We start from the raw sequence: 26,800 nt of genomic DNA on the forward strand, positions 1-26,800 counted from the left end.
GTATTCCTTCAGTAAATGGGATAAACATGAGTTTATGAGCATGCAACACTCCGGTCAATGTGGCAGAACATGAGAGTGGCTAACAGATTTCATGAAGAAATAACTGATCCAAAATTATAACTGTAGCCTTACAACTAAAGTGATCCCCCAGCTTTGTCCTCCTGAATGAAGCCTAATCAGTCTGAATTTTCCAGGGATTGATGGTCCTTTCTCATTGCTTGTTCCTTCCAGCTTTTGGAAAACATCCCTACTTATAAATATTGTTGACAGAACATCAGAAATACAGGGACCGAAGACAAATTAAAGTGTTCCATTTTTAGAAGGTTCTGAAGAGATATATAGTTGGAATTAACAGCTAAAAGAAAACTTTGGGAGTGCTGAAAATTCAAGACATTAACCTCATGTCGGTATGCCAGTGTTGCAAATGTTTTGATCCCATCATTTTAATTAAGAGTTAAGCCAGCTTACAGACCAGTGCTACTTGTCTACAGGAGCCTGTGAAAGGGAGAGGGTTTTGTAACGCCCCTGACTACGACCCCTCCCTCAACCTATAATTTACCAGCCCTTCTCTCTGCACATCTGCTCAGGCTATTAATGTTGGCCTGATCCTGTAGAAGCTTTGGAAAGCAGTTGAGTCCAGCCCAGAATGAACACGCCCCTAGTTGCACCCCCACCCTTTCATCCCCGTGGGAACGCTGCACTCTTTTGAGAGAGGCCAGGACTCTATTCACCTCGCTACTCAGGACACACAGTGTTTAGTAACCACGGACATCCCAGGGGCACTTGGCAGGTAAGTGGACTCAGTGATCGTTTCCATCCTACATCCTCAAAGCGTCTGGAAAAATGACTCCTCTAAACGAAGTGTGGCCTGCTTCATTTTGCCGTTTCATCAACCACAATTGCTTTGGATGGAAGTGCTATAAAATCAAGCTAGTCAAGCAACTTAAGGTCCTTAACATATTTTCAGAAAACTATGTTGCTGTTTTGAAGAACAATTTTTCTCTGAGGACAACAAATTATAATTTCACAACAGGAGGCTATAATTTTATCAGTATTTAGCGCGTTTTCTTGCTGTTACTTAGGAATTTTGATGCCAGTGCAGATAATTGTCAAGATAGATGATGTTTTGTTAATACTGAGTGAGAAGAATATAGTGCTGACATTTCTCAACTGGGTCTTTAAACATTTGCATTTTTATATTAAAAAAATAATAAAGGTAATCACAGACTTAACATCTCTAGTCCACCACTGTGGTATCAAGAAAGATAAACTTAGAAAAAATATAAGCAAATTAATGATAGGGAAATTATGTAAAAATATGGAATTTCACATTTTCAGAAAAGAAAAGGAGAATTTATGTTCTTAAAATAATGAGCATTTTAGGGATTAACAAAATAATGTTATAATCATGTGTTTTAATAGTGCCCAGCTATTTTAAGTTGTCAGTAAATATCAAAGAACTACCTATTATTTTCACATATTTAACTAGTTTGACTCCCTAAGATGCTTGCAATATGCTATATCTGCCAAAGTGTCTTACTACTGCTTTTTAGTGTAACAAATTACCATACATTTCATCTGTCTGGGTACATTAAATACACATACATTCTGCTCAAATGAAAAGTTTAAGTGCTAAAATACAAAGAAAACTGCCAATGTATTAAAAGTTTGCAGCATTACTAAATGGAGAATGTAATCAACAAATCAATAAGTTTGGCTCCCATTTCCACTGGAGTACAGTGTCCAACACTGGAGACGACTAAATAAGGTCATAATTTAAGGTAAGAAATTCAAGTATCTGTATATGTATATTTAAAGGTTTTGTACTTTAAAATAAGTAGTAAAAAGAGTGCAGGAAGTTTGCATGTAACCACATGTAGCTTCTCTCAATGTCATACCTCTGTCCTGAATTATAGACACACATCTTCTTGGCTGCCTAACAGATGTTCAAGTCAACCATGTCCAAAAAAGAACTCTTAGGGTACAACACTCTTTCCTCAATAGCCAAATGCACTTTTTTACTCAGTAAATTGCAAAGCCACACCTATTAGCTCAGACCAAAAACTACCAAGTCATCCTTCAGTTCACTATTTGGCTCATCTCCTACATCTAACCCATCAAAATTTCTGTTGGTTCTACTTCAAAATATGGCCTCAATTCAATCACTTCTCCCCACCTCTACCAGCATCCTTGCATAGTCCTTAATAGTATGAGTCTTTCCACATACCAGTTTTGTGTCTTTGAGCCAGTTACTACACCTCTCTAGACTTCTAAGCCCTCACTTACAACTTTAAAATTGCACTAGAATCTTCACAAAGGGGTTGTGTTAAATGAAATAACTCAGATAAAACAAGTTAAAAAAGAAAGTCTAGTAGAGCATAAGTATACATGAATTGTCATGTATCGTCATCATTTTCATCATCATCATGGGAATAGCTTCCAAACAATTTTTCATGCAGCAGAATTATATATATATATATATATATACACACACACACACACACATACACACACACACATATGTGTGTGTGTGTATGTGTGTGTGTGTATAATCACACAGAGACTTAAATCCAACCTAGCCATGGTCCAAAGACACATAATCAGAGCACTGCCTCCCTCCCTGATCATAATTTCTGCTGCCAGTCACCCCTCACTCCCCTTGCGCCAGTCATTCTAGCCTTCTTGGTGCTACTCAACATCCTGAACAGGTTCACTTTTCAGGGCGCCTTCACTAACTATTCCCACTGCCTGAAACACCCTTCCGTGAAATCTTCACCTGGTCTGTGTCCTCTCCTCATTCAGATCTCTGCTCAAAAAGCAGCTCGGCACAGAGCCCTTCCCAGACCGCCTCTCTAAACACCCTCTTCCTCCGATGTCACTCTCTGTTCCCTTACGGTGCCTGAGTCTTATTTATTGCTACTTCCATTTACATTGCATTTTATTTATTTGTTTGTTTGTTCATTTATTATTTCTTGCTTACACAACAGACATTGACTTTCTCATAGTTCTGGAATCTAGAGGTCCAAGGTCAAGGTGTGGGCTGAGTTGCTTTCTCCTTGGCTTGTAGATGGCCGGCTTTTCCCTGTGCCTTCATGCTGTTATCCCTCTCGCGGTGTCTGTGTCCTAATCTCATATTTTGATAAGGACACTTGTCATATTGAGCGAGGCTTACCCTAATGACCTCATTTTAACTTTATTACCTCTTTTTTTAAAATTTATCTTTATTGTTGAAAGTATTACAGAAAAAAGGGACATCTGTAATACCTTCAACAATAAAGATAAATCATCGCATATTAATGGAGTGTTTATTATCTACCTTCTCCATTAGGAATACAAATTCCATGAGTGCAAGCATGGGCCTTGTCCTTTTTGTATTTCCAGAAGACAGACCAGTTCCTGAAACACAGTAGGTATTCAAATATTTTTTTCCAGTAAATTCACACACCAAAAACCTAGAAAACAGTTTTTCAAATACATTCTTTTTTCAAGTCCAAGTCTCACTACTGGTGATACAAAAACATAGAAGAAATATATATTATTAATGCAGATAGGAAACTAAAATACTTAGAAGCCAAGGTGATACATATTATTGACTATATGAAGATAATAAATAATTGGGAAGGCCTATTGTCACTCATCAAATATGAATGTCCATGCATGGCTTGGCCAGTTTTGTAGAGGACTGTTATATAATTTTACCCTTTGAAAGGGATGCCATATAGTCAGTTCACCTACTTTAATAATAATAATTATAAGGCTAATTTGATAAGCCTCTTGTTATATGCTCTCCTGCAACCTTCCAGGCTTAAGACAACTTAAAACAAGCAATTTTACAAGCTTATCAAATTTAAAGTCTTGGTAATTCTGGCATACACACCAATGAATGACTTATTTTAAAAGTCTTATTTTTTATTCACCACAAAGGGGTTATTTAGAAGATAACTATGGTAGATTAAACATGGCTACAAATTCCCTTACACCCCTTCCATTGAGAAGCAGGGTGTATATCCCTTCCTCTTGAATCTAGAATATAGCAATATGATCATGTGCCAATATCTGGGTTCAAGCCTGAAGAAACTAGAAGCTTCCAATTCCTTACTGTTAGAACACCTGCTCTTAGAGTTTAGCTCCCATGTTGTGAGGAAGCCTAAGCATTCTTCTAGAGAGGTCCACATGGAGAGGAATCAGGGCTCTTGGTCAATGGCCTTGGCTGAGCTCCTAGCTAAGCATTGGCCTTAGACTGAGCAATTTAAAATACTGATATGAGAAGACAGTAGGCTACATAGGTGGTTCGGCCATCACTTCTCTTTCTACTTATATTCATATTTAATAATGATGGGTAAGATATGAAGAAAAATGTTCCACCAATCTATTATTGTGTGTGCAGCAAATAGCTTGACATCAGCTTTGCAGTCAGGTAAGTGGCTGAGCCAATTAAGAAGTGGATTTTTCAGACTCATTCAAGCCAACCCAGATGATACCACATGGACTATAAATAAGTCATGGCCTCCTAGCCCTGCATAAATTGCAGATTCATGAGTAAAATAAATGGCTGTTCTTGTTTCACGCCACTGAGTTTGATTACTTGTGCAACTATAATAATAAACCCTAATAAAGACAAATTTGTTCTGAAGGAACTGGGTAGGGAACCTGAGGGAGGAGGGTTATGAGTGAGCGTCTTACCATGCACATCAGAGCCCAATAGTACCTTTTGAAAAGTGCTTTTCTAAATATTTAATATATTTTATATTTTAAAACCCCAAAAAGCCTATTATTTTTATAATATAAACATTAAAGTCATGAATTAATGTTTAATGTTTTCAAAAAGAGACATAGGTAAAAAGATTGAATGATGATGCTGTAACACAAATCAGAGATTTCATTATCCGATCAAGCATTGTTGCATTCCCTAGATATTTATTGAATACCTATTATATGCCACCCACTACACTAGCCACCAGTGACACATGATTAAAAAAGACAGACATACTCTCTGCTCTCAAGTAGTATCCGCTATTTCTGATGGAAATCTATTAGTCCTGAACTCTCCCAAATCACAATCTTTGAAAGAAGGCTAATGATCTTTTCCTTTTCATAGTTTACGAAGATCCACAAGTACACGCATAGCCATTCCAAGTATATAAGCTATAGTTTACTTCTCACGGTTATACAATTTGCAGAGTCAACAAAAATCTATGTTCAGCTAATTAATTGTAGCTCAGCCCCCAGCCCTCTGGTTGCTCATGCTAATGGGTAAGATGATGATATGCAGCTCTCTGAAGAAATCATGTTCCCCCATTGCCTCATTTTGTCTGCTCCTGAGGTCAAGCTGCATCCATTCATCTCCTTATTAATAATTTGTATGTTTTAAACTTTTCGTGCCCGTTCATGATGACATCTGACATTTACTTTTCCTAATTCTTTTTCTATTTTAAATCTTGGCAAGTAATCATGGGCCCTAGACTGAGCAATTTAAAATATTAATATGCGAATGCATTTCTGGTAACCTTTAAAGCCACATAGGTGGTCCAACCATCATTTCCCTTTTTATTTATATTCACTAAAGTCTACCTTTAATAATGATATTTAAGGTGTGGAAGGAAGATGTTCCACCCATCTGTGATTGTATGTGTAGCACACAGCCTCTTAAACCATTTGAAATTACTCCAGTTGGCTTTAGAGCGAAGTGAAGAAGCTGATCTTCAGAAACTTCCAGTTGCAAGGCCTTACTCTCCTTCCTGCTCTTTAATAATGGCTCCTGGTCTCCCTGGGTGCTCTTCTGTGATGGCCCATATATGTCGGCACCCTCCAGGCATCCACTATGAGCCAGACATTTCTTCTTTCCCAGTCTTCAGTTAATCTACACCCCATTCCATCTGGTACTTGAAATAGGCCAATTACCCTGTTAGAACTAATCTCATTAATTACTTTATGTTAAGTGTTAACTATTGAAAACTATTTCATATACTATCCCTCTCCTGGATGCTGGGATTTTGAAGGGGGAATTCCAGGTAATACAAGTTGATTGGGTCATTTGAATTAACTGTCAACTAATTAGATAACTTGGGACAAAGAAGAGGCGCATTCTAGAACCTGCCAAATTATAGCATAAACTGGAAAGATTGTACCAATTTGCGGCTGATCTCATGATTACCATAACAACTGGCTCCATTAAAATAGTCTCAAATAATTCAGTGACAATGCTTACTGGCATCATTTCCTACATACCCTAAAAAATCACTTGATTTAGGAAATTAATCATGAACCTATGTTAATCAATTACTAATATAAGATCAAAGATGTTAGAAAGGGAGGGAGGAAGATAAATGGAATGATATAGGAGGGTTGTTCTTTCAAAAGAATTCTGAGAAATTGAAATATTAGTAAAAACAAAGAATTGAAGGATCAATATGGCTTTATCTCCACTTTTCTATCTTTAAGTAAATCAATTTTCTTTATTCTCTATAATCCAGCACAATTCATTTGATTCTAATAATACTAGTACACTTCATTGCTTAAATAACTGTAGAAGTGTCCGTAACTTTGCTAAAGATGAACTGGGCAATATAAAACAAAGCCTCTAAAATAAGAGGGACAATAATTGTAGATGCTCAGTGAATACTGACCTCATCATTTCAGACTCATTTATTATGAACCAAACAAAAGCTCCCAAAATATATCAACTATCAGGCAACCAGAGGCAACCAAAGATTAAAATTGTTTGTTATATTTAGATGAACCCAGCCCCTCCCCCGACACACACACCTTCTGGAGGGAGCTGTCTTAGGGACTGAACATAATTTTAAGTGAGGGCACTCCTGGATATGCCACCTTGGGACTCTGGTCACTCTTTTCCATGTGTCTCAGGAATTCTAAAACCAAGTTAGAAAGAAGCAGAGGACGGACAAACATGAGGGGGTTGGAAATAAAAAGGCCCACAGACAGAGGCAGCTGGTCATGCAGCCACTCAGACATAGGGGAGGAAAAGGAGATACGTATTTTGACATTAACTTTTTAAATTATAGTTACAAAAAAAGACTAAAAATTTAGCTGAATATAAATGACTAAAAAAATAAGTATCTTTGTATCAGGTGACACAATGATGGGCAAGAGCCAGCACAGACACAAGGATCAGAACCCCAACTTGGGAAGGATGGCATGATGGACTTACGTGTGTTTTTTTTGTAATTAAGGAAATTTTTTTTTTTTTTGCTTTCATTTTCTATGTCTAAAAATTGGTATTTGTATAGTTTTAAGGAACAACTGGAAGTACAAAATTTCACAAGTTATGTAGCTGGCGATGTGTTGTGGTGCTTCTATATTGTTTCTAATGTTTTTTCCTCCCTTAAGTTAGGAGAAGGCACATTTATTTTCTTTCTATCACCTCCATTCATACATGTGTACACACACACACACACACACACACACACACAGAGTTCAATTATAATATGATCTGATGAATAGATGATAATGACATGAGGGGTATTTTTAGGATATTTATAAGTGCTTATATTTTATCTTTTTATTTTTAAAACTTTAAAATACAAAATAAAAAAACTACAATGGTGAGATTTAGATACTGTAACAGCCCAGTGATTTGATGCAGAGATTTTCCCATGTCCTTCAAACCATAAAATGCACAGATCTACCTGCTCTATCTAGTTGTAAGTCTCACTTTATCAGCTACAGAAATAAAAATGAGAAAGTGCAGTGAGTCCAGGATTGTTTCACTGTGCTGAAGAATGGAATTTTTAAAATTTATAGCTGTTCTCTCTGTTTTGTACTAGATACTTATTTTAATTACTTTTCATCAATCCTTACTTTTCAGTAATGATGCCTGCAATCATTTCTCTAATCTTTAGCACTAGAATATGAAAAGAAGCAATGAACAGAGAATAACATTAAATCCCTTGCTCTTTCTATGTATCTACATGGGTGTTAATATTATGCTTACATTAATATGGAAGCACCAAATATATTAACTTGAAATAATACTGAAACACCTTTGTGCCAAAACACACGTATAATTTATCCAAGACCCAAAAAGTGAAGTGTCACTGCCAACAACCTAAATAAACTGTTGGTGATCCTAAGAATGTACCTGTAGAATAGCCAAGAGTTTCTCATATCCTCTGAAAAATAGCATCATAACCATCTTCTTGTTGACTCTCAATATAATTGATTCTTGCTTCCAAATATTTGTTCATGCAGTTCCCTCATAGTGAATCTCAAAATATGGCCACAAATAATTCCTATCTTGATGCGCACAAGGAGACTTTACTGCTTCTTCCAACGAAATCTATTTCTTTTCATCTGGGCTAGCTCTGGCTTCATTTCTTTCAATAGAATGTGGTGATGATATTATGCAACTTCCAAAGCTAGACCTCAAGGGAACTCTCATGTTTGACTTCCACTCTCTTGTAACACTGCCTTGAGACCTCCGTTCCTAAAGAAGCCTGGGTTGTACTGAGCCAGACAGCAAGACAGCAGGGATAGAGAGACCTTGTTATCCTTAAGGTGCCAGTGGAACCAAGCACCCAGCTGAGGTGCCAACTAAATGTAGGTGCCAGAAGGAGCCCGAGCAAGAGGAGCAGAAGAACCAATTGCCCATTTGACCAGGAGGGTCATGAGAAATAGTAAATCCTGGTGTTACTTCACTTTGTTTTGGAGTCATTTCTTACACAGCAATAGATAACAGACACATCTCTCTCCCATGAAAGCTCTCCCTAAATCTCAGCCACTCTTCGGGGCTTATCATTTCCTTCATAAAATATTCTCTGCTTATTACAAGTTAATGAATTTCTCCTATTCTCATACGGAATCTATCAACACATCACTCTTTAAAACAGTAATTATATGCCTTGCTTTATATTTTCAAATTCCTTTATATGTGTTAGCATATCTTGCTACAAATACAATGAAGTCATTAAAAGCAAGTACCTTTTAAACTTGTTCAAATCTGTCTCTTGCAGCATAGCGCTCAACACATAACTACTGAACGCATAAAAAATGGAAGTTGAATTAAATTTAAAAGATTCTCCTTATATAAAAAAGTAGACAGCAAGTACAAAGAAACCATCCCAGGTCTAATCTGATTGAGAATATTCATCCAAAATATTATTCTGACTTGAAGTTGAAGAGATGGGGAGGGAAACTTTATTAAGAGGTGCAAAATCATCAAGGCTATGGCTACAGCAAAAGTTACTGGCTAATTAATTCCAAGAATATTATACTCTCATACATCCATTGTTGAAATGGAATCGTTTATAAAAATAAATATAAATGATATTGTAATACTGTAGAAAAAGACTTTATCAGAAAATAATCTAGAACATTGGCTTGTACCAACTATGGATCAAAAATTCAAGTTGTACCATTCAGTCCAATTATTCAGTTTCTTGGAAGTGATACTGTAGCGTGATAAAATCAGTGCACTAAAATGTTCACCAAAATGTTGTTTATAATGAGAAAAAAGTAAAATGTTCAAAAATGAAGGGTGTGTGATACAAATGATGGCACAACATTACAACTGAAACCATTAAGATGATGGTGGGCCTTCTGGGCAAATATCTGAAAAGATGAATGGCATATTTTTGTTAGGAAAAAACATGTTACTTAATTCCACTCTTTATAATACTGCATGTATCTGTGAATGTGTGTGGGGAGGTAGGGGATGATCTGTGGGTATACATCGAAATGTTTACATACATCAGATGTTTAAAAAGTGTTAGAAGTTATATTTGGGCAATAGGATTTGTGGTGATTCTTATGTTCTTTAAACTTTTCTGCAGTATTTGATTTTTTCCAATAAGCATGAACCATTTTTATAAAAAGAAAATGTTATTTGCCTTTTTCAGACAGGTTGATTTATAAACCTTCATAAAGAGTTACTATTTTAGCCTCACTGTAAATATAAGGAACAAATTCAGACCAGAATTGCAGTCTCAACAACTACACAACCTAACATCTGTATGAGATTTAAGATTCATACTGCAGATAACGATCACTATCGCATGGAAAGACTCTTGTAGCAATGTTAGTTGCCTACCAGTCACTGGTCTCACCAAAACTTCTTAAGTATGAACAGCAGACCTCAAAGAATTAAGCACTCCCAGGGCCAAGAATGTAGACCAAGTGGAAGCAGAATGCACCCCATAAGTGATATGCAAGAGACGAACTGGGCCCCCCGCTAACCTGGGATATGCTTAGTAGGGTACAGAAAAGGAGGCCTTAGATCTGCTATGGTTGCCACATTACCAAAGCAGCCATTTAACGCAGTAGACAAGAAAATTTACTTATATCTCTGTAATGTAAAAGAAAAATTTTAGTTTACTTTGCTTTTGTGTATTAACTATGATACACTATTATACACTATGATACACATCAACATTAATTAGGCATTATTCTTTATTTTGAGAGAATTAAAAATTCAGGAGAACTGGATATATACTTAGTGATAGAATGGAATTTCTAATCACTGAGTTTTAGAAGGCAAAATGCCCAGAAAACACGTGTAATAGAAACCTAACATTTATAATGTCCCCATCACCATCCTCAACTTGTACATTAAGTCGTTGCTGCACCCGTTGGCCTTGCGTCACAGTCTGCTTGGGATGCTCTGCCGTCCCCTTGTGAAGGCTGCTTCCACCTTCAGCTGGGCTCCTCCTTCTATTTTCTCAAGCATTAAGGTCAGCCCACTGAACTCAAGAACAGATAAATGTCTTTTATCAGCAATCTGAGTGACCTGTTCCGATCAAGAGAGCCATCCGCTTGTCACTATTCTCTTTCTTTCCTTCTAATCTGGAAACTACACTAAACATCAAATTTCCAAACTAAATAAACAGTGTTTTGGGTGGTGGGGTGTAGGCTTCCATTTTGGAGCTGGGAAGAGAGTTGAGATATTTTCAACTTCTTCCTGTAAGCATGTCCACGATGTACATAATTTATAGAAACTTTATATGTTAATGGTGTAAGAAAGTTCCAACTTTTCAAGGAGAAACTCTGAATGATTTTATCAAATTATAATTTGGCCTTTTTTGCATTGTCCAATAGCCAGGGTATTCATTAACATATTGAACGCACATTTATTAAGTGCCTACTGTGTGTAAACACAATGCTAGGCACTAAGGGAGATATAGAGATGTCTAAATTTTTATTTTTAATGAATACTTAAACCAATCTGGTTGTAAAATACTATGCTCAGGAATAAGTATGATTTTTTTTCACATTTCCTTAAAAATGTTCTAAATAATCAACAAAGAAATCTGACAAAATATCAACAAAAGAAGCCTGATCGTTAACTAACAACACATTTGACAAAATGTTCTGAAGGAGGCTATGAGGACCAAATGAACAGGTTGACCTTACTTTCCTACTGAAATTGTTCTGCATTAAAATCTCGGGTTAGCCTCATCACTGCTGACTTAATGTTGCAATTAAGAGTAATTCTCATTACTCTTTTCCTTTTAAATGGTGCTGTCTCCCTCACTCCTAGGACATGCTGCTCCTCTACCGGCTCTTGCCTCCTTGCTTATCTAAGCGCCTGTGCAGAGTCATCCAAACCAGCACTTCTTTTTAGAGTAACAGAGAATACTTAGTAGACACACTGGCACAACAGGAGTAGGAAGGGCTGTCCCAGGTAAACCGGGAACACTGGGTCATTCCACCATTATTCCAATTCCTCTACCTATGGCCCCTTCCCCCACTATAAGAGACAAGGTGCATGGGCTTCTGATGATCATTTGAATCTGGGTTCACTCCCTAAAGAAGTCTGTCCAATTACAGGATTTTTACTAACACCTAAGCTCAGGCGGCTTTCCTGTTTACGTGTCCCACCATCTCATGTCGCAAGTGACTATACAATCACTTTATTTGGATGACTGCCTCTCTCAAACTGCCTGATGTGATGCCTAAGAGGAATCGTGTCATTTCCTCTGTCGAGAATATTACTCTTCCTGAAATTCCTTTACATATTCATCTAAATGGGCATAGAGTATAAAACCAAGGCTCTAGAAGCAGAAACCACTAATCTTTTTAATTGAATTAATTTTTTTTCCTGGGACTGTACACAGACTAATTTAGCTGACCCTGAGAATTTAAAATGAGCAATGAATTTTGAAAATTATGAGTTGGATAGAACAAATATCTTCTAGAGAAGGCAAGATGAGTTGGTCAAGGAATTTGATTTGATTGTGCAGTCCAAAATTTGCAAACTGTACTCTATTGAAACACTATAATTTTCTGTGATGGTAATAGATGCTTATCTAAAAAAGTAGTTTCTGAATCAAATAAGGTTCACATTAATTCTCCGTCTTAAGGAATCCCAATCACATTAGCATATCACAATGCATATTAGCATATCAAAAGCTCTGAGAAGAGCAGTGGACACCATTTTTTATACTTGTTCTTGGAACCATTTTTGTTCATTAAAAACCTACAAACATTTTGCATATCTCCATGGAAAACCATATTACAACCACTATAGCCAGTAGGAGGGAGGAGGTACAGACTTCAGGACACACTGGGGACGATTGCCACAATCTCAGGATGCTAATGCAGGCCAGCAACTGAGAAACACTAGTAGTGCTACATCAACCAGTGTCACAGATTGAGGCACAGGAGAAATGAGTCACAAAAAGAAATGCCTCCCTGAAGAAAGAACAAGGGTAAGAGTGCCAGGTGGTGAGGCCAAACTTGAATTTGATCAAAGTACAGTCTAGGCCAGCAATTTTCAACTGGTGTGCTGTAAGAATTTTTAAAACATGCAATACCTGACTATTTAGTCAGGGGCACTGACCTCTTTTCCCTTAGACTGTCAAATTAAAAAAAAAAAAAAAAATGACTGCTGCCCTGATCGGTTTTTCTCAGTGGTTAGAGCAGCGGCCCACAGACTGAAGAACCCTGGGTTCAATACCAGCCTAGGGCACATACCCTGGTTGCAGGCTCGATCCTTAGTTGGGGCTTGTGTGGGAGGCAACCAATCGGTGTGTCTCTCTCACATCGATGTTTCTCTCTCTCTCTTTTTCCCTTCCACGCTCTCTGAAAAGCAATAGAAAAAATATCCTTGGGATCCTCGGGTAAGGATTAAAAAAACAATAAAAATAAATAAAAAATGACAGCAGCCAACACAACAATAGCCATCTGGTGTGAATGAATCAAAATTATACCTATGATTGTCAGATCAGATACATATATTTTCGGCGTGTCACAGAATTTTAGTAACTGGTTATATGTACCATTAGGTGAAAAAGGTTGAAACCACTGGTCTAGGCAACAGCAGAGAGCAAGGTGAAGGACATACCCGTGGGCTGGCACGGCTGGGTGCTTTCTCTGGTCAAGGCTCGTTGATCTGGGGGCACAGGCTCCGCGCATTCCCCTGCCACTATGCTTTGTGGCTCTTATGACTCCTATGTCAACATTCACTGAATAAGGGGTAGGTGCTATTTGAAAAAGCTTACTCCTGTGGTTCTAGACAAGTTTCACTAGAGTAAAAAAGAGATTAAAGATAGGTAAATAAGCTACCAGGTAGGTCACCATCTCTGTGAAGAGGGAAATTATAAGGACCAGAAATAGACCAAGGCTGGCAGATAAACCAAAAGACCTGAGAAAGAATCAGTAGGACAGAGTACCTGAAACCTAACAGCTACATTCTTGGAGTCTTGGAGGGTCTGGGAAGGGTTGGCCATATCTTAGCGCTCTGCACATGCACCCTGTGCTATCTTCCTTTGTGTTGATCTATACCTTCCCAGTTCTTTGTAAATCACCTCACAGTTTCATACCTTTACATAAACTGTAAATTTATTGTAGACAAGATAACATGCTGTCCATGAACTGTGCATTTTCTAGGAGAACTTTGTGCCTTGCTTGTAGCATTAAATTAACTGAAGTTAAGCATGCGTTCTAAGCATGGACTCATATATGACAGGGCACTTCACTGACCTCTTTAAAGGTAATATCCCATCCTGTGTTTAAACATAGTTGGATCTTAGAACGAGTAATCACCAAGAGATTATCATGTATCAGACAATCACATTATTACAAATTAGAGGAACAAACCCATGGGATGATATATGATTTTTAAAAATCCATCATCTGGAGATTAAAGAGACGAATATATTACTCCTCTTATAGTTCCTGAGAACTATATGATCCATAGAGAGTTTGAGTATTCTGGCTACAGAAACTTTCAACCCTAAACCTATTCATTAGGTGTTGGAGCCAACACCAACCTGTTAAGTCAACAGAAATGAAATTGATTTAATAGGTTTCAAAGGTTTTAGTTCTTGATTTGATAAAACTATCCTCATCTTTCTAATTCACAAGCCTGTGTACCCCATGAAGTACCATGTATCCCACGAAACACTACATGATATATTACTAATTTCTTCTCTAACTCCCGCATTACCAGGCTTCATTCTTTCCTAATAACACTTGGTACCAAATGTTCACCTTCTCAATAAATCATTACTGCCAAGGTCTGCCATGCATGGAAAAAAGCCATATCAAGTTCATTCCACTGGGCACATCACTGTGGCAGAAATGTCAACTATAATAAGTATGTGATGAAAAAGATCTTCAGGGCTCTGGGCAGGTAGTTCATAAAGCTGACAGTAGGTTAAAACTGAATATTTACATGAAGAGGTTGGGTGATGGAGGCTGACAGCTGTCATTAACACTGTGAAAGAGAAGAAAAATGCCACCTAAGATGTTCCAGCTTTCACACTTTACAAGGTACTTTCACATTTGCATTTAATCCTTTTGACAGACATGGTCAGGGCCTTACCCTCCAGGGATGGGTGGGAAATCTGCCTCTCCTCCCTGCCCATGTTTCCTCTGCCCTGCTCTAGGCTCTCATCATATTTCAGCTGAGTTACTGCAGCAGCATCCTCACTGCCATCCTTGCCAATGGTCATTTCTGACTGTAAGAACTGAGTAATAGTAGGTTTTTCTGAGGGGACAAAAGAACTGGAAAACTCAGTTGCCTAACAATTTAGTTCATAACCACGGTCTGGATGTGGATCAGATGGTTCTTTATGTTCTACCAATTTATAGGCCTAAAATGTGGTTCTTGCTGAGTGTAGTAAATGGCTTTTGTAATTGTCTCAGTCATTAGGCAAACTCATATGATTTATCTGAAAATGAGAACTATACACAAATTAGAGATGCAAGTGCATAGCGATGTTATACATCCTGAGACACTCAATAAAAAGTACTTGACCAATTAGCTAAATCACAAATATTACTTCTGAGAAGTATGATTGTTTAATAATCCAATGCTCTTTGAATTTCATTAACTATTATTTTGAGGCACTTAAATAAATCAAACTCATACTTATTTTTGCTCTTCTGAAAAGATTTGCAGTACAAGAAAGTAATAAAATTCCATATCCATTTATCATAAATGCTCAAAGTCCTCCTCAGGCCTTTTCCCTAAATAAAAGGGTCCAGGTCAAACGGCAGTTCCATATTTAATTTTTTGAGGAAACTCCATACTGTTTTCCATAGTGGCTGCACCAGTCTGCATTCCCACCAGCAGTGTGCTAGACCATCAACAAAACAGAAAGGGAGCCCATTGTATGGGAGAACATATTTGCCAATGATACATCTAATAATTTCCAAAATATATAAGGAACTCATACAACTTAACAAACAGAAGATAAACAATCCAACTAAAAAATGGGCAAAGGACCTAAATAGACACTTCTCCAAAGTGGATGTACAGATGGCCAAGAGACATATGAAAAAATGCTCAAAGTAACTAATCATCAGAGAGATGCAAATTAAAACCACAATGAGATATCACCTCACACCTGTCAGAAAGGCTGCCATCAACAAATCACCAAATGACAAGAGCTGGTGAGGATGTGGAGAAAAGGGCACCGTAGCACACTGCTGGTGGGAATGCAGACTTCTAGGACTATATCCTAAGAAACCTGAAACACCAATCAGAAAGAATATATGCACCCCTATGTTCATAGCAGCACAGTTTACAATAGCTAAGATCTGGAAACAGCCCAAGTGCCCATCAGTAGATGAGTAGACAAAAAAGTTGTGATACATTTATACCATGGAATATTATGCAGCTGTAAAGAAGAAGGATCTGTTACCCTTTGGGACAGCATGGATGGACGTGGAGAAAATTACGCTAAGTGAAATAAGTCAGTCAGAGAAAGAATCACATGATCTCACTCATCTGTGGAATCTAATGAACAAAATAAACTGATGAACAAAATCGATCCAGAGACATAGAAGCACGGAACAGATTGAGGGATCTCAGAGGGAAGGCGGGGGTGGGGGAGTGGCTGGGGAGAGATTAACCTAAGAACTTACATGCATAAATGCATAACCTATGGACACAGACAATAGTGTGGAGAATGCCTGGGGGAGTGGGGCTGATGCCACATGGAGGAGATCAATGGGGGGAAAATGGGGATAACTAATACTTTCAACAATAAAGATAAATTATATATATTTAAAAAAGGATCAGGGGACAAGGTGTAGAAGTAACTGCAAATGAGAGCAGCTCTTAGACTCTGCACACCATCAGTCTGCTGCTTACAAACACAAAGTGATGCATGTGCGTAAGTCTACTGATGGTTCATGCTCCAGGGGCTGATCCGGTTCTGGCTTTCTACTATTAGTTATGAACCTGGCTTCTAGCATAACAGGGGGGTTTAGGGAGCTCAATACGCACTAATGCTTAAGAATGCAAAATGCCTGAGGCCGGAGAAAGTCCTAAGGCTAATGATGAAAAACGAACAACAAAAAACTCCCCAACAATTTGTATTTAAACTAAAAAAATCCTCCCACAGAAGAAAGAACAGAGCATAGACTACAGTTTGCCTCCAGGAACTTCATTCCTGAAGAAGTGAGGTTTTTGCTGAAGACTTGACTTGTGTGTTTATTACCAGAGAAGAACTGAACTTCACAAAAAAAGCTCATAATAAAGGCAACTGAGTACCTTATGTATAAATGTGTTTCTTTCCTTTTAGGTGGCCGGTAAGATTAAGAGGGTGGGATTTCTGGATCAGATGGATCTGGATTCAAGTCCCAAACGCACCACCCAATAGTATATATTCTTGAAAAGGTTATTGAATCTTTCTCAGTTTCTGCTTCCTCAGCTAAAATAATAATGATAATAATACTAAACGTTTTGGGAAGAACTGAATGACATAATGCATATAAAATGATTAGCACAAAGGCTGCAACATGCAAAGCACTCAAGAAATTAAGCTGTAATTCTATAATAAAAATAATGAAATTTTGTCAGCTGTTGGTATATTGTTACATGGGAATACGTCCATAATTTCAATGACTTAGGTAGAATGGGTACATTCCTGAAATGACACGATTGTTCCAACAGTCACAAGAATAAACAGAAAAGTTGAACATTAAAGACATGAAATTTGAAATTGAAAACCTCCTGCAACGTATACTCCCGTCTGTAGTGTGATAGTTATTCTGCTCTTTACCCTGTACCAAGCATTAAAATTACTGCACCTTTGGCAGTTGAGTTTGGAATCTACTTTTTTAGCTTGCATTTCTGTTAATTATCAAAGCTATTGACCTTTTTCCATAGAATATTTCTTCTTTATATATTTTGAAAAGCCTATTTTTATAGTTCTGCTTTTAATCCTATTCAAAGTCAAATGTCATCCATGTCTTCTAGTCATAATATAACCTACATAATAAATTTTAAATTCCCAGAGCCAGGCCAGGACTCTGTGTCCACTGTCTGCTACATAAGAACATTTTTATTAAAGAATATTTAATCAGGCACACTAAGCAATGTTTATTACATAGCTGCTCCACAACAAACTACATTTAAAATGTTTTTCTATCAGAAATTTATTGATCTAGATTTATATTCAGAGAAATTTTTGATGATGATAATATGTGAGAGACACTGAACTAAACATTTATCTCAATTCCAACTCACGCTTTCTTAATCAAGGGCACAGTAACAGCCTCTTTATTAGAAGCTAATTTTACATGTAATTGTATTTTCTGTGGAAAAGACTGTGGCACTTGAAAAATAGTTCATTAGTGGTGCAATTAAATATTACAGCTATAAATTCTATCTTTTTTTTAAAAAATGCACATACTGGCCCACTTATGCCCTTACACCTACCACTCCAAATTCCCCAAATTAAAGGGGAAAAATCTCAAAATAAATTATGAGTAAACTTTCAAAACAGAAAACCCAACACCGAATTTTAAAAGTCCTTTCACAATGTAAAAATGTAAAAAAAGAAAGGGGGGGGGGGATCTTATTTTCAATGCTGGTGGAGTGAGAAACAGATCTCAATGGGAACACCAGGTAGGATTCTGCGGCATTCTACACCCAGAAAGAGATCCTCACTTAAAAAAAAATTATTGAGAACCAACTATATTCCAGAAACTACACACAATCATGAATTTTTGGAATGAAAATATAATAATGATATGTAGATGGACAAGAGCAAGAGATGAAAGAAAGTGGGTTGTAGACAAGCAGAAATGAGAGGACTGGGAAGAATTTCATCATCTTAGTGGCAATTTTTTCATTGTGCCCAATTTTTCTTTCTCTTTTTTGCAATGATGAACAGTCTGTATAAATTTAGTGTAGTATTTAGTCATTTGAAAGCATCTCAGAAACATGGATCTGTTTTTAGAAGATTGTGAAAAATAAGTCCTGGATGTGCTCATTGCCAATCAGATTCATGCTTAACACATGTGAACCATAACTTGACAGTGTCCACACACTGATGTGTGTATAGTAGACTGTAGAGTGGGCCATATGCCCTCATGGTTCTAACCTAGAGTGGAATATACTCTCTGGAATAATAATGCCACTATTGTGATTCACCCAACTGTCGCTTCACAACAGAGTCTGGGATGTTCATTTCTTGCCTTTTCTTTTTAATGCAACTTACTAAATTTGTTTTATTGTTATAATACTGTACATGCTTCCTGGGTGGATTTTAATTGAGCAACATAACTCTTCAGAATTAGACACAGATGCAAATTCACCACCAATCAACACTCTTATTAATAAAACATGCAACTTTAGCTCTATTTGGTCAACTTCATTAGCATTTGGGAAACAATGCTAATATTTTTTAAAAGTACCTTCTGCACAACAAGAGCCTTTAGCTTTCTGTTACTTCCTTTCTACTAAGACATTTTACTAACATCCCTAAAAGTTTTATCTTACAGGGATGTTGGCTTACAATGGTAAGTTTCTGTGGTTAGGTTCTAAGTCTCTAAACATCAGTTTAGCCTGAAAATACATTGAGGAATCACAGGGGGAACTGTTTAATGAGTTAATTAGTACTCACTCTTCCAAAATAGCCGCACTCATCAATCTGGGAGCTAAGCAGCAGATGCCTTCATTCTGCTCTCTGAAGTATGGTTCACTCCCCATGTCCTCATTGTCCACTGAACTACTTGATCCAATCAGGACAACTTTTTGAGCAAGAATTGGGCATAATTCAAATTTCAGAGGATTCAATTACCTAGGATGTGTCTAAGGAAATTTAGCTGCCCTGTTTAGAAGGCTAGTACATGAGTTAGTTGCTTAGGAATCCTTTGCTGCTACTCATGGAATGTAAATTTTTATATCAAAATTCTAGTACACTTTAAAACTGGATGCTGGCAACCCAGTGCTCATTAAGAGAAGACCTGTAAATGACATATACAGAGGGAAAAACTGAGATTGAGATAGACTAAGTGAAATATATACTTGTAGATACTAAAATTTCTGTTAGAATGCATAAGAAGCTACTAATAATGCTAAGTACCTCTGTACAGTAAAATGATGGGGTACTGAGGTTGGAGAGAAACTTATCATTTCAGACCCTGCCATTTTTTTCTTCTACCATGGACATGTATTACAGCCCACCACCATCACCAATCCCACCATCATCACCATCATCACCATCACCACCACCATCACCATCACAACCACCATCATCATCGCCACCACCACCGTCACCACCACCATCACCATCACTACCACCACTACCATCACCGCCACCGCCACCACCACCACCAACACCAACACCACCATAAATGGCTCATAATAGGTAGAAAGAGTAAAGCTGGAGGAATGTGAATGAAGAAACTTTAAGCTATGGGGCAAACGTACTTTGCTTCCAATTTAGTATACTTGGATATAGGAACATAGCCAGATGTTTTCTCTTATTCAGACATAGAAATTTATAAGTTTCTAGTCCAAAAAGTATCTAACCTGATAGCCTCAGCTCTTTTTGCCACTTAGAGAACCATCAGCACTGCAGAAAGGGTATATTTTCTCCAAGTTCTTTATTAAAATTAAAAAAAAAAATCTGATGGAAATATAATAAAACTGGACAGTAACTCACAAAATCCTAATTAGCCTGTAATGTACTGATAATATAATAGTAATGGCATATAGTATGTATAGAGCCCACAGTAAAAATCTGATTTCCCTGCTCTGTGATTTGCATTCCAAACGACTGACTTAGAAATGAAAATTACTAGTCTAGGCTTGCCATTTAACCAGTGTTGAAGTATGTAAATATGCCATTAATATGCTAGCTGTTTTTAAAATGAATGACAAATACAAAGGAATAGAAAACTAAATAAGTGAAAAATTGATGATGCAAACATTAAAATGTAAGCTTGACTCAGTGCAGCTTCAAAGTACAGAATTTTTCATTTAAATTCTGCAACACAAAATTATATCACATCAGTATGAATAACTGAATTTAGACACAAAGTGGATGCATTTATTAAAAAAATAATTGAAAACAAAGGCACATAATTAATATATGAATTATTTGTATAACTTTATAGGATGCCAGTATAAAAAAAAGATGAGCCCGGCTAGTATGGCTCACTGGACTGAGCATTGTCCCACGTACCAAGAGGTCACCAGTTTGATTCCGGTTTGATTTTGGTTTGATTCCGGTTTGATTCCTGGTCAGGGCACACACGCCCGCTGGGTTGCAGGCTCGATCCCCAGCAGGGGGCATGCAAGAGGCAGCCGATCAGTGTTTCTCTCTCGATGTTTCTCTCTCTCTCCCCTCTCCCTTCCTCTCTCTAAAATCAATAAAAAACATTTTAAAAAAATTTTTGAACAAAAAAACAAAGATCTCAAATTCTTAAAAAATAAGTATGCTACCTTAAAGAATGAAAGACTAATTCCCAAAGAATGAATTGGATAATAATAGTAATTATATTTCCATGTTTTATATTAATGCTTAGAAAAAGATTTCTAAAACACCACCAAATTTTTTCAAAGTATATAACCAAACAATCCACAGTTAAAACTAAAACCAACTGATATGGTACTACACAAGTCATGTTATCTCTCTGGACATTAATTATATTTCCTGTGCATTACATGATATCTAAAGTTCTTTTCAGTTCTAAGACAACTATATTAATTATTATTATTATATCTCATATTCTGAAAATATAGTAAGTATATAATGTTATAGGAGAATGTAAATGAAAAAAGTATTTTCTAGGACAATTATGAAAAGATAAAGACTTATAACTACGATTATCAGCTTTCATTATTGAGCAGGTTCATAAATAATCATTAAACAATAATAGTTAAAAACATTCTTAGAGAAAAATGTATTTTTTCATTTTTATTGAATTTATTGGGGTGACACTGGTTAATAAAATTATATAAGTTTCAAGCATATAATTCTATAATACATCATCTGTATATTGCATTGTGTGTTTACCACCCAAAAGCAAGTCTCCTTCCATCACCATTTACCCCCCTTACCCTCTTCCACCTCCCTCATCCCCCTTTCCCTCTGCTAATCACCACACTGTTGGTGGGGTGTTTTTTGTTTGTTTGTTTTTTGCTTAATTCCTTTACCTTTTCACCCAACCCCCCAATCCCTCTCCCCTCTGACAGTTGTCATCTGTTCAGCATCTATGGGTCGTTTCTATTTTGTTTTGTTGTTGTTGTTCATTAGAGTCCACATATAAGTAAAATCATGTGGCGTTTGTCTTTTTCTGACTTATTTCACTTAGCATAATACTCTCCAGCTCTATCCAGGCCATCACAAAAGGTCAGCTTTCCTTCTTTTGGACGGCTGAGTAGTATTCCACTGTGTGAATGCACCACAGCTTTTTATCCACTCACCTACTGATGGGCACTGGGGCTTCTTCCAAATCTTGGCTACTGTAAAGAATGCTGCAATGAACAGAAGGGTGCAGATATTCTTCCAAATTAGTGTTTCAGGTTTCTTCGGATATATTCCCAGAAGTGGAATAGCTGGGTCATACAGCAGCTCCAATTTTAATTTTTTGAGGAACCTCCCTACTGTATCCACAGCGGCTGCCCCAGTCTGCACTCCCACCAGCTGTGCAAGAAGGTTCTCTTTCTCCACACCCTCGCCAGCACTTGTTTGTTGATTTATTGACGGCAGCCATTCCGACGGGCATGATTTTATGTGCATTTCTCTGATGATTAGTGACTTTGAGCATCTTTTCATGTGTCTCTTGGCCTCTTTGGAGAAGTGTCTATTCATGTCCTTTGCTTATTTTTAATTGGATTGTTTGTTTTTTTGGTGTTGAGTTGTATAAGTTCTTAATAAATTCTGGATATTAACCCCTTATCAGATGTACCATTGGCAAATATGTTCTCCCATTCAGTGGGTTGTCTTTTTATTTTGTTGACGGTTTTCTTTGCTGTGCAAAAATGTTTTAGTTTTATGTAGTCCCATTTGTTTATTTTGTTTGTTTGTTTCCCTTGCCTGAGAAGATATATCAGAAAATATATCGCTAAGAGAAATGTCTGAGATTTTACTGCCTATGTTTTTTTCTGGGATTTTTATGGTTTCAAGCCTTACATTTAAGTCTTTAATCCATTTTGAGTTTATTCTTGAGTAGGGTGTAAGAAGATGGTCTAGTCTCATTTCCTTGCAAGTATCTGTTCAATTTTCCCAGTACCGTTTATTGAAGAGACTGTCTTTACCCCATTGTATGTTCTTGCCTCCAGTGTCAAATATTAACTGACCATAAAGGTGTGGGTTTATTTCTGTGCTCTCTATTCTGTTCCACTGATCTATGTGTCTGTTTTTATGCCAGTACTATGCTGTTTTGATTATTGTGACCTTGTATATAGTTTGATATCAGGTAGCAAAATTCCTCCAACTTTGTTCTTATTTCTCAAGATTGCTGTAGCTACATGGGGTCTTTTGTGGTTCCATACAAATTTTTGGAATATTTTTTCTAGATCTGTGAAATATGCCATTGGTATCTTGATAGAGATTGCACTGAACCTATACATTGCTTTGGGTAGGATGGACACTTTAATGATGTTAATTCTTCCTATCCGTGAACACGGTATATGCTTCCATTTATTTGTATCTTCTTCCATTTCTTCGTATCGTCTTCCATTTCTTCTTCAGTGTCATATAATTTTCCAAGTATAGGTCTTTAACATCCTTCGTTAAATTTATTCCAAGCTATTTTATTTTCTGGCGCAATTGTCAGTGGGGTTGTTTTCTTGTTTCCCTTTCTGATAGTTCATTATTGGTGTACAAAAATGCAACTTATTTCTGGATATTTATTTTGTATCCTGCTACTTACTGAATTCATTTATTAGTTCTAGTAGCTTTTTGGTGAATCTTTAGGGTTCTCTATATATAGTAACATGTAGTCTGCAAATAATGACAGTTTTATTTCCTCCTTTCCAATTCGGATGCCTTTTATTTCTTCTTCTTGTCTGATTGCTGTGGCGAGGACTTCCAGTACTATGTTGAGTAAGAGTGGGGAAAGCACACATCCCTGTCTTGTTCTTGATCTTAAGGAAAATGCTTTTAGTTTTTGCCCATTGAGTATGATGTTGACTATGGGTTTGTCATATATGATCTTTACTATGTTGAGGTATTTTCCTTCTATTCCCACTTTGCTGAGAGTTTTTATCATAAATTGGTGCTGGATTTTATCAAATGCTTTAGGAAAAGATTTTTCACATGATTGGGTAGGTTGAGGACTGGCTAATGAAGAATTATCCTACGTAGCACACTTGAAGACAAAACTTTTAAGTATTTAAAGTACAAAAATATATTTGATAAATACTAAAAATGATATACCTCGTTCACTATACATTTTTCCAAACACATCATTGCAGACAGTAGGGAGACAATGCGGAAATCACATGGCCTGTGCCTTTGGGGGAGGCAGATCCAGCAGAGGTGCAGGAGGCTGACAAGTAAGCACTTTCAGATATTATGGGAATAAGGAGAGAAGCTTGCCGACAGGATGGCGAAGATCACCACCTAAGCATCCATTTGTGCTTCCGAATGATTATTTATCACCACATGGGAGAAGCACAACTAAATAAAAAGTCAGATGAAGTGTCTTGTTTAGTGTTCTTTTACAAATAAACAAAATGTTAAAGTTCCAAAAAGAAAGAATGTTAGGAGAAAAGGTTGGGCCTGCAAGGAGAATCTGAAGCCCCAAATCCCATAGCACTTCTCTAATGTCATAATTTCTGCTTTGGATTGTGTGCTGCCAACACTTGCCTGTTTGCAAATAAACATCTCACAATTGTTAGTCATGTTTGCTCAAGCTGAACATTTCCCTCCTTGAAAATTTAGCACCTGCACAGAAAACACACACGTACGCACGTGAGAATATCACTCTTCTGGGCTTCCTCGGGCTGCAACTTTAGTACAGACGCACTGAAACAGCTCGCCCTGCACAGCTGGCTTCCTCTGGAAACCCATCAACCTCAAAGATAACAGCCAAGCATGGAAGCAGTTTGGTCAAAAACTGCACTACTTCAGCATGTAAAAATCCCTGCTTTGATTGTTGTATTATGTATGCTATGTGGTCTGCACTTAAAACTAACAAAAAGCAGAATCCTGCAGGGTGCATGGTTTTAAGATCACAACCAAACACGTGCTCTCTTTAATGGCTGTGCTGCACCAGAGCTCTGGCACAGCAGGGCCTCCCATGTCTTTAACCGGGACTTGGGTGTGGATGTGTTTGGAAGCCCCAAATGAAAGTTGTACAAGTTGAAAATGTAAAAGAACATTTCCCATTTGCTACATGAAATCCTTCATGCTGTCAAACTTGAACTGAACCTTGAAAGAAATTGGTCATGAGCTCTTTTGCAAAACTGGCTTCATCAATCATGCTTTTGAGAGAAAATATGGTTCCTGTCAACACGAGCATTATGCTAACATGCACACATGGTGGGATGTGCATTTCCTTTCAAAGTACAGAACAGAATAAGGTTGAGTTTATAAAGCATTTTTTAAAAGGCACAAAATGTGTAAATTACTACATTTCTACATTAAAAAGGGGGGGACTAAGGGAGGAACTAATACCAGAATAGTTAAGACTGTAAGACTGTTAGATGAAATTGTTGAATAACAAAACATTTAGATATGAGTAGAAATGACAGTGTGATGATATGGGAAGTTGTATTTTTCAAGAGTCCTGAAACACCAATCAGAAAGAATACATGCACCCCTATGTTCATAGCAGCACAATTTACAACAGCTAAGATCTGGAAACAGCCCAAGTGCCCATCAGGAGGTGAGTGGATTAAAAAGCTGTGATGCATTTACATCATGGAATACTATGCAGCTGTAAAGAAGAAGGATCTCTTACCCTTTGGGACAGTATGGATGGACCTGGGGAATATTATGCTAAGCGAAATAAGCCAGGCAAAGAAAGATAAATATCACATGATCTTGCTTATATGTGGGATCTAAAGAACTTAATAAACTGATGAACAGAATAGATTCAATGACATGGAAGCATGAATCATACTGATGAATCTCAAAGGGAAGGGGGTGGGTAGGTGGGGAGAGATTAACCAAAGAACTTATATGCATATATGCACAACCCAAGGACACAGACAATGGTGTGGAGAGGGACTGGGGAGGGGGTAGGAAGGGGTGGAATGTGTCATTGAGGAAAAAAAGGGACATCTGTAATATTTTAAACAAAAATAAACACACAAAAAATTTTTTAAAAGTTTTAAAACAATTTTTCTAGACATAAGAAAATGCAAAACAAAATGCCACATTTGGCTTACCTAATCTTCTCTCTCTGGTAATGGCAGAACATGTTAAGGGAGAACCATAATTAGCCACCTTGCTCCTAAATTTCCCTTATATAAATTATGCTATCTTATTTCAATGAGATGTTTATTTTACCATTCTCACTGCATAAATTTGAGAAAACACAGGTCTAGTCAATTTTACATGTCAAGCTAGACTCCAGGTGGACTTCAGAACTATACAACTCAGTTTGTGTGGTCTTTTCAGCAATGGCAGGGAAGCGATACAAGCCAAATCAGCTTTTGGTTGTGACAGAAGCAAAGGAGCATTCGTTAGATATTCTGGCTCTGTTACAGGCTATAAGTGCAAATGAGGACTGCTCGAGACTCCAGATCAAAAGTTGGAGGCTATGTGGTGAGTATTTCCAGAAGCAGGAAGACAAAACACAGGAGTATGCGAAAAAGGCAAGACAAAATACAGGGTGGAGCAAAAGGAGGTTTACAGTTGTTCATATGGAAAATAATACAATAATTAATCGATAATAAAAAATAATAAACACCGTGTTTCGCATACTCACAACAGCAAACCTACTTTCGCCCCCACCCGGCGTTTATTGCGCTTTGTCTTACCAAGAGCATAAGCCCTCTGCCTGGAAGAACCGAGAAGCCTCTGGCTGTACTCTCTAGTCCCAGCCGGGGCAAGCGACAGAGACAAAGTCCTACACACACTATGAAAGATGTGCTTATGACACTGCAGGTGTTCTAGGAGCTTTCTATGAAAGAAAAACTGAA

General features: G+C 37.3%; 1 protein-coding gene across 1 annotated transcript in view; it reads right to left on the reverse strand.

Annotated features, from left to right (window-relative positions):
- The window catches only part of KCNH5 (potassium voltage-gated channel subfamily H member 5), a 218,003-nt gene that overhangs the window by 79,850 nt on the left and 111,353 nt on the right, over positions 1-26,800 (reverse strand). The window lies entirely within an intron of this gene.

The sequence above is a fragment of the Miniopterus schreibersii genome, assembly GCF_964146895.1.
Source record: "Miniopterus schreibersii genome assembly, chromosome: 1".
NCBI classification, from domain to species: domain Eukaryota; kingdom Metazoa; phylum Chordata; class Mammalia; order Chiroptera; family Miniopteridae; genus Miniopterus; species Miniopterus schreibersii.